Genomic DNA, 10,361 nt, shown 5'->3' on the forward strand with positions numbered 1-10,361 from the left:
TGAGAGTGATGTGTGTGAGTCAGATCATGTGGGCATGATCTTGATAGGAGGGATGGCAACGAGCACATCGAGCATTACGAGTATCATAAAGCTACCTATCTCTATTCCTAGTGATCATTGGGATACATTAGATGACCATAGTGATGCATTCCATGACTTGATGGGCATTTGACTAGTCATGATCATTCGGCTAGTCATACATCCTTAGTTACACATGGGATTGACACTTCGACACCTTGCTACAAGAGGATGTGGATCCTACATATTATGCTTGTATACAAGATGCAGTGGAGCATGGTTTGAGTTTTCTTGATGAGCCGACAAAGCATGATGTGGATAGAGTGATTACTTGGCTGCTTTTTGTGCTATTTAGTAGATTTCTTTAGAGATGATGTGCCATGTTCATCGAGTCGAGCTCACGGTGTTGTGCCAATTGGGGTACGTCAGCATGTAGCAGATGGAGCTTCATCAACATATCTTTTTGATGGGCAAGGTTATGCCTACCCCATGTCTACTCCATGCGAGTGGAGTCTAAACATACTGGTGAGAGTGACAACTTGGTTTTATGTTTTCGTTTTGTATGATTTCATGGTTGGATGCCCTTGTATCTCATGGGTTCCCAACCCTAGCATGTTCCCATGAAATGGTTGCATTGTACTTACACTAGATTCTTATTATGTGAATGACACTGGCATGACCTTGATTGTGGGTTTAAGTCATTGGATTGGGAATCCAACTCACCAGGTGTGCCAAGTGTTTGTGGCTAGATAGCCACATCCGGATCGGCACCGTTGGGATATCACAGCCAGCAGGAACGGTGCATTTTACTCTATTGAGCCAGCATGCTAGAGCTAGGTGTGCCCACCTACCTTATGTGGTTGGACATTGGGATCATTCACTATGAGAGGTTGTGTGTTGTTGTATGAGAGTATGGACGACTATGTATTTTTGGTGTGAGCAAGAGCTGCAATGGATACCTCTCCTTTTTGCTTTCTCGTTGTTCTCTTTCTTTTGTTTCCTCTATTAGGGCAAGAGCTGCAATGGATACCTCTCCTTTTTGCTTTCTTGTTGTTCTCTTTCTTTTGTTTCCTTTATTAGGGCAAGAAGGCCACTAACACTAATGTTAATAGATTTTGCTTGCATCTTGATTACCTTAACACAATGGTAGGCTAAGTTCAGACTTGAAGTTTCTCAGTCTATCAAATAGTAAAAGGGAGGATACATCAAATTTGGTGGAACATTGCACATGTTCAGTGAGAGAACATTTGATTGGTCAGGATCTACCTATGACAATACTGAAAAAGTTATCTTCGGTATATCAACCCGAGTTTCCCTTGAGAATTAAAACTTGAAGTTGTAGTTTTAGGTGTATTCCTAGAAAGAATTGACATGCTTTCACATTTGGTAGAGGATATGATACAATAGGAGAGTTATATCATGAGTTTTCTAGCTTGGACACTCTCTTGATAAAAATACTTTAAAATCCCTGCACCCACCTGCATTAGTAGCCCCACCCCCACCAACCTCTCTCTCTCTCTTAATGACAACCGACCCGACCGCCTCCCCATCCTCACCTCTCTCTCTCTCTCTCTTGTAATAGAAGATATATTACCAAAATTACTTTACAAATGGCCACATGGCTGCCATGTGATGTTCTAGCTTTCCCTCACTAATTACTCCAAACCATAGGTGTAGCTCGAAGGACCCTCATCCAATATATAGCCGTGTCAACTCTCTCTCTATATATATATATCTCTCAATATCCCACCAAGTCGCACACCATCCCCACCCCACCCTACCCCACACCCCTCACCTCCTCCTCCTCCTCCTCCTACAACAATTATATTTGTCGTAGCCAATCAAATTATATCATGGGTGTCCTGGGGTGACTTGGACAAATATAATTGATTGGCTACAACAATTATATTTGTCATAGCCAATCAATTATATTTTTCATAGCCAATCAAAGTATATCATGGGTGTCCTGGGGTGACTTGGACACTCTCTTGATAGGAACACTTTCAGAGGACATTTATACCAAAAATGTTCAAATATGTGATAGTTTTGTGGTTCTTAGAGACAGAATGTATTTGTATCCCTCACATTAAAGGAATTAGCCATCCTAATAGGATAGGAAATTTGATTCGCTATATACAATAATTGTATTTGTGATGTCAAATTATCTGATTCCTCAGTAGTTTGATTGAGAGATTGTTGTGTTCCTCATGACTCTGGTTTGAGTTGGTCTATTTTTAGTTCCACTAAGAGAGTTGAAGGGACTTTGGTTGTAGATTTAGTCAGTTCATATGGCAGAGTTATAAGTGGAAAGTGCATGAATGGTGAACTAGATTATGGAGTTAGTTGTCAAAGGTAGTTTCAATACTACGAATATCTTTGACTTGGGAGCAAGTTTGCTAGTTTACAACATAGGTTTCCCAGTTTTATTTCTTAGACAGATTTTACATACGTACCTAGCACTAATCTTTAAGATTAGAGGTCTAATCTAGCAAGAGTTAAGGGAGACCTAGGATCAAAGGAAGTAGGTTGATACATGCAACTAAGGATCATGGGTTAATAAACTGACCAAACCATTATTTATAACAGCAATAGCTAGTATATAGGTGACACTTGGATTATTATTGTTCATAGAGAGTATGATTGGACTAGGATTACCATCAGCAACATGATTGGATTCAATGGACTATGGATGGTCATGGTGAGGGATGGTGTACCTAGACTAAGGTGTGTTAGTAAACTACCACTTAGCTGGAGTTAGTTTATAAGGGGTCTAAGGTTAAGGCTTTAGATAATAAGTACCCTAAGGTTTAATGGTCAAGGGTCTTGGAGTCTTGACGAGGGATATGAGGGCCTAGTTTGACCTAACAACTAAGTCTCATGGGTTAATAAATTGACCAAACAATTATTTATAACAGTAATTACTAGTACATAAGTGAGACTTAGGTTATTATTGTTCATAGAGAATTTTCTATGGATCAATATGAAAAAGAGGCTCAAGTAGATAAAGGGAATCTTCTAATTTTGTAGAGTAGGATCAATGTTTTAAAACAAATGAGGATACAAATGTATATATATATATATATATATATATATATATATATATATATATATATATATATATATATATGAAATGTCAACAAATGATGTAGATAACTATCAAGTTAGAATCTGAGATGTCATGGAGAATTTGTATGCTGGTTATATTTAAAATTTTGAATACATCATTGATATTACGTGCTACCTAGCCTTACCTTCAACACAGAAAGTGGATCCAGAGAAGGGGAATTTGGAGCAGGCATATCCGGAGGAACTGAATACAAAAAGCATACAAAAATAGCAACAATAACAACATGCTATTGTTTAGGCCAGCAGACTATAAATAAAGGCAAACAGAGCCGAATGAAAGTTTTCAGAAACTTCTAACTGTGTATAATTTTTAAAGAACAAGCTCGTGCTTTTCATCAAAATTCAAAGTAGTTCAAGAGAGAAGCTGAAACTCTGAGGATTTTGAATCAAGAACTTAAAAAGATCAATGCTAAGATTAAAGATCAATGAATTCTTGATTTGGTAAGAATTACAAAGCTAAAAGAAAGAATTACTTCTTTCCAGGGAATTGAGAGATGTTATTAGAGTGGAGATTAATGTAGCAACATAGACATAAATGTAACAAGAAAGAAGAGATAGGTGGAAGCATAACACTAAAAAAAAAAAGTGATATTAAATGAATAAATTAATGACGATCATCACTTGTAAATAGATGTGAAACAAAAAAACTAATTCACAGAAACCTGCTAGTTCATGGATTAGCAGTTCACAAAATAACATTTCACGAATTGCTAGTTCTTAATTAAGGATTATCATACCATTGGTAAAATAGGTACACCATAGGAGTTGGCACGACATAAATTAAGGATTGTCAGACTAGCGGTAAGATAAGTATACCATAGGAGTTGGCACAACTCGAATTACTATAATTCTAAGCTGAAATTTTGAAATGTGAAACACAAGTCGTTGCATGGCATGAAACATAGTTCACAATGTGAACCTCATTCTAGTACTTCACGACGTGAACTGTAGTTTGCTGGTTCACAAGGATTTGCTATTGCACGATGAGAAAAGTCACTTCAATAGAAAACCAACGGTTGGAGTTGTGATTTAGCCTGTTGAAACACATTCTTATGCACTTGAGGTCAGGGAAACTCATTGGAGATGACCTTACCCCTCACGACAATGCATCTAATCACCTAGTTCTTCCTACCAAAGAAGTATTAGTTCAGGTCGCTCAAGCACTCAATTGAGTGTTGTAGCTTGGAGAAATCTGACCACCATAGAAACAAGTAGTGAGGAATCCATGGAAGAAGGGCTAAGATTCTCTAGCCTTGGAGAGGAAGAAAAATCATCTTCGCCTGTGAGATCCAATGTAATCTTTGATATGGCCATAGGGATTTTTTGGTCTCCAGTACGGCACGGAAGATGAAGCATAATCTGCAGGCACGAGCTTGTCAACAAGCACAGGACACAGTCTAAGATCGGATTTACCAACCCAACCTTCTAGCCCCAAGAATACTAACAAAGTGAGGATTAATGGGATGACTTATAGGGTTAGGAGGGATAAGGAAAATTCTTCCAAGATAGGTCAAGTCTTCTTCCCCACATTAGAGGAAGTGGAAATGGACTTGAAGATGGTTGAAGCTGAGCAACAATTACGTCTAATGAGCTTAAGAAAACAAGAGTTGATACGCGAAGAAGGAGGGCAGAATAGAGGGAAATGGAGAATTTGTTTAACCACATGGCAAAGAACTAGAAACATCTAGAAATTCCATTGATAGCATGTGGATGGGGATGAGAGAAGGGGGAATACCAACCCTAGAACCCATCAATGAGAAACCAAAGGTTGATGAAAGCCTTGAAACACTAGAAGAGGTGGAAATTTTACCTAGGGCATCTGAGAAGAAGATGATCTCTACACAAGAGAGTATATACAAGAAATGATCAATGATCCCACATTAATGATCAAGAGCATGGAACTCCTAATCCAACAAAGGCAGGCTGAGGCCACTAGCAACAATGAGCTAGGTAATGAGGAATTACTCGGACCCAACCATAGACCCTAATTGAATAGAAGAACCGATGCAGGAAGACGACAAGGTCTAGGTAGGGGTAGCTCCTCGAAGGCCAATTGTGGATCCTAACACAGATCTAATTGAATAGAAGAACCGATGCAGGAAGACGACAAGGTCTAGGTAGGGGGTAGCTCCTCGAAGGCCAATTGTGGATCCTAACACAGATCTAATTGAATAAAAGAACCGATGCAGGAAGACGACAAGGTCTAGGTAGGGGGTAGCTCCTCGAAGGCCAATTGTGGATCCTAACACAGATCTAATTGAATAGAAGAACCGATGCAGGAAGACGACAAGGTCTAGGTAGGGGGTAGCTCCTCGAAGGCCAATTGTGGATCCTAACACAGATCTAAATACGGTCACAAGAGCGGATTTGCTAAATATGGCTACTGAAATGGGGAGAGGCATTGTTAGGGAACTAGGCACTGCCCTAGAATCTAGACCATCCCAGATGAAGCCACACATCATTTCAAAGCTTGTGCAAAAGTTTTCAGGAGATAGGGACCCAATCCAACACATAGAGGTCTTTGAGTCTACCTATGAAACTTGTGGGCCAGTGAGTGATGTAACCATGATACATGCTTTTTCTCTTACCCTAGAAGTGAAGGCCCACCAATGGTATCAAACCCTAAATCCTAAGGATAAATTCAATTTCACTCGGCTTAAGAATGTGTTCATACCGAGCTTTGCTCGAAGTGGTGACAACAGATGGAGTCATGTGGCACAACTCCACAACATCAAACAAAAAGACAATGAGTCCATGATGCAAGATTATGTTTCTCGGCTCAAACACTTGAACTCAAGATGTAAAGTGAGGAAAAGGCTAACTGATGATCAATTATTACCCTGTTTCTAGAGAGGAGTCCGAGATCATAAGATTCATGATTATCTTGTGTTGGCCTAACTGACCACTCTAGATATGTGATGTAAGTTGGTGATTGAATATGAGGATAACATGCTTGAGCTATCTCACAACCGAAAGACACCATGTCAGCTTTGCTAGTGGCAACATCACAAGTATCTAGTCATCAGGAAGAACGTAGGAACCAAGAGCAAGCAAGTTGGCAACATGACAGTTGAGGAGCTTAGTAATGCTATCTTGGAGAAATTAAAGGTCAAGGATTGGAGAGAAGCATCAGGGAATACTCGTCTCTTACCCCATAGGGAGAGTTAATTTGATGTTCAATTTGCAAACAAAATCATACGAGCACTGAATTCCCTCACTTAAGACCAAGGCAACTACTCTATTGTTCTCATTGTCAAAGATTAGGGAGCCATGATACTACCATGTGCAGATATCCGAGGATTCAACCTCTAGCACAACTACGAGCTCCCCACCAGAGTGCTAGCCTTACCAACCCCACCCATGCAAACCAATGTGGCTGTAGGATAGCCGAATACCTCCTACTCACCAAGAGGGATGTTCAAAATGCAGGACATGTCGTGCCAAAATCAATCAGGTATTGATTGAGGAGCCCTTGGAAGAAGGAGAAGTCATGTTGTGTGTGGTAGAAGTCAATAACGACTACTACTACAAGGAACCCAAAGATATCACACTGGAGTACTATGTCTTACAAAACAGCACGCCATTACCACCAGTGTTTTAAACCACGGTACACTGGAAAGGAAAAGACATAAACTCAACTATGAGAAGGGAATGATATAGTGTTTCCATTGTAATGGACCTCATCAAGTAGCGGAGTGTCCTCTAAAGAATGTGGCTAATGCTAGCCCAACCAATCGCATTACAAACCAATGCCATGCCAACACTTGCATGTGTTAAGTGTAGTGTTGATCATCTGATCAAGGATTGCCCATATCGCATCAATGGCTCTGCTTCTACAAAACAGCACGCCATTACCAGTGTTTTAAACCACGGTACACTGGAAAGGAAAAGACAACTCAACTATGAGAAGGGGATGATCAAGGATTGCCCATATCGCATCAATGGCTCTGCTTCTACAAAACAGCACCCCATTACCAGTGTTTTAAACCACGGTACACTGGAAAGGAAAAGACATAAACTCAACTATGAGAAGGGGATGATACAGTGTTGTAATGGACCTCATCAAGTAGCGGGGTGTCCTCTAAAGAATGTGGCTAATGCTAGCCCAACCAATCGCATTACAAACCAATGCCATGCCAACACTTGCATGTGTTAAGTGTAGTGTTGATCATCTGATCAAGGATTTCCCATATCACATCAATGGCTCTGCTTCTACTTCTAACCACACCACCATGAGGACTATTAGTGTGCAGCCTGGAAACATCATGCCACTGAATGTCCTGACATGCGCACAAGCGAAACAAATGGAAAAAGGGAAGAACCCAGGAGGTGTTACAACCTTTATGATAGGAAGAAGGAGAAGAGTGAAAAAAGTGCACAAGGGTGATACTATGGTCATAATTCAGGATGGATGAGAGGAAGATACCATTGACACCGGATCCACCCAATCAAAAGGAGGAGATAATGAGCATGCCCAAGAAACTCCAAGGGAGAGACCACCAACCCCTAAGGGGATTGGAGAATATCCAAATGCTAAAGAGGAAATAATGAAGCTTGGGGAAGCTAAGGCCCTTTTTGAGAAATGTCAACGCAGCCATGAAGCCAAATTGAGGTCTAACAAGGCTAAGGATACAATGAGTTGTTTAAAGAAAGGATGTTGGATGTGCCTACTCTAATTCTAGAAGAGTTTGAAGAAGATACTCATAGTGACCTCATGGAAAGAATGTTTGAGGAGGTAAATCAAGATTTGTCAATCCATTCTTTCCTGAGGGTCTAATATGCGACAAACACGTGGAATGAGCCCTCACTTGCCAGAGAACCTAGAGACATAGTTAGTCTCGCATCAATATTATCCACAACTGACAAAATGCCACTTGGACCATTGCTACACAACACGCCGGCTTTGTGGGAAGATGTGAAGGACTGGGTAGAGGGAAGATTGAACCCAATGTCTAATACAAGGGAAAGCCAATCACCTCTGGCAGAGAAAAACCTAGTACATGAGGAAGGAGGAACACCCAAATTTGTCAAAATACCTGTCAACCAACCGAGCTGGTATTATGAGAGTGATGATATAAATGGGTACCAAGCACTACTATCTTGGATGGAGGTGTGGGTGTGAGCATTATTACCAAACAATGTTAGGAAAACTAGGGAAAACTAAAGTTGGAAAGAGCGGACCTAATCGTCGAGATTGCAGATGGAACATCCTCAAGACCAATGGGCTATTGAAAAACGTTAGGCTTAAGGCATTTTCGTTCCTCTACCATCATACATTTCTCATATTGGACTTTCTGTGCCAACCAGATTCATATGACATTATCTTGGGCCGACCCTTCATGAGGGAAGCCAAATTGGTGCATGATTTGGCATTAGATCAAGTGTATGTTCAAAAGGATTCACAAATACTGAAAATCAATATCCATACATGGAAGGCACACCCCATGCAAGGGTAATTGTTTGGAAATGATTCAGTCACCACAGAACTAACTACATCCTTACAAGTCTACCAACCAGTTGAGGAGAATTCATGAGAAGAGGAACAGGCCAAAATGTACATGTCACTTCCACCTCCAATTTTAGTGAAAAGTGGATGCATTTGGTAGCCACTATAGATGTGTTATCTCCCAGAGGAACCCAGTACATTGAATTGGGAAAAATTCCCACCACCTCAATGCACATAGTAGATTTGCAACTAAGAGAAGAGAAAACAGAAGATAAAGCCTCCAGCACAGAAGGGTCAGGATTGCAAGGTCGCAAACAGCACCCAACGCCTCAAGAATTGGCACAAAAAAAAAAAGATATATATTTCTTGATGAAATGCCATATTACGTAGTAGACCCAAGGACATCGAGTGGCTAAGATATCTGAAAGTCACTAAGGTGCATGTGGAGTTTTCTAAGAACTGGGGTGAGGAATTGAGTAAGATAACCTTGGTAGGAAAACAAGAGGAGAAAGCCACACCTCAAGAGCTTGATACGCCTTAACTCACCAAGGCACGATGAAGAAAACGAAATAAGACTCTAGCTGAACCCGAGTGAGAGGCAAAAAAGGTGATGGCTAGGACAGAAGATGATGAGGATCACAAGCCAGGCCTACTCTGAGTGGCGAACCATTTCAAAATTACACCATTGACAAATGAAAAGTGGTCCAATTGATGGCCAAAAGAGTGAAGGAAAATGGCCAATCCACGTCTTACGACCAGCGGAAGTTAAGGAGGTAGACATCGCAAAGCCAAGGGAGGATACCGAATGTGTGTACATTACTAAGGACTTAATTACTGCTCAAAAAGAAGAACTCATTGCTCTCCTCAAAGAGTTCAAGGATTGTTTTGCTTGGAAATACATGGAAATGAAGGGAGTATCACCCGAGGTGGTTCAACACACTATTCCAATCATGGAAGGATCAAGACCATCTAAGCAAAAACCATCCAAGCAAAAACCATATCAGATGAATCCAAAATATGCAGCAATTGTAAAGGAGAAAATTGATAAACTTATTGTTGTGGATTTCCTCCCACGAGCATTGTCACACCGCCGCGTTGCACTACGTGTCCTCGTCCCTCCTCTCACCTCACTTCACTCACACACACTCACTAGCATGCATTAGGGAGAGAGATTAGCAAGAGCAAGACTCAATTGCACAATGGGAGAGTATGTTGTATTATGAGAGAAATTCACTTATATACATGGCCATAAGTGTTCACACTCACTTAAATTGTGGCCGGCCAGGCACTTTAGGCTCATAAGAGGCCTAATGCTATTATAATGACTACTCTCATAATATATCCATGAAGTACATCACTTAGGAATTCATCCTAACTTGCTACCACATGCTCTTGAAGTAGGAATCACCATAAATACTCCGTCATACCATTACGGGCGCCCGTCCAAGTTGTAGCTTTGGACACTATTGCTTTATATCTTGAATGTATGACCCTTTGGTGTATCTACCATGACTCGTTGATGTAAGATAATGGTGGTAGCTCTTGTTAATCTTAGAATTGGATTAACATTTTTCCCTTCCTAATGATCGCATCCACGTGATCGCGTTGAAGACCTTTGTGTGGGGAGAATGAACAAGCTTTGTTGATGGCTTTGATGTTAAATGATGTTCAATGCCAGAAGGAATAAGAAAAGCTAGTTAATGAATGAAGAGGTTAGTTGTGTATTGGGAATTTCTAACGGGGTGGTGGGTTTTTGCGAATGATTGTATTT

The sequence above is a fragment of the Cibotium barometz genome, chromosome 9, assembly GCF_041138505.1.
Source record: "Cibotium barometz isolate CiBa-2024 chromosome 9, ASM4113850v1, whole genome shotgun sequence".
Lineage (NCBI taxonomy): Eukaryota > Viridiplantae > Streptophyta > Polypodiopsida > Cyatheales > Cibotiaceae > Cibotium > Cibotium barometz.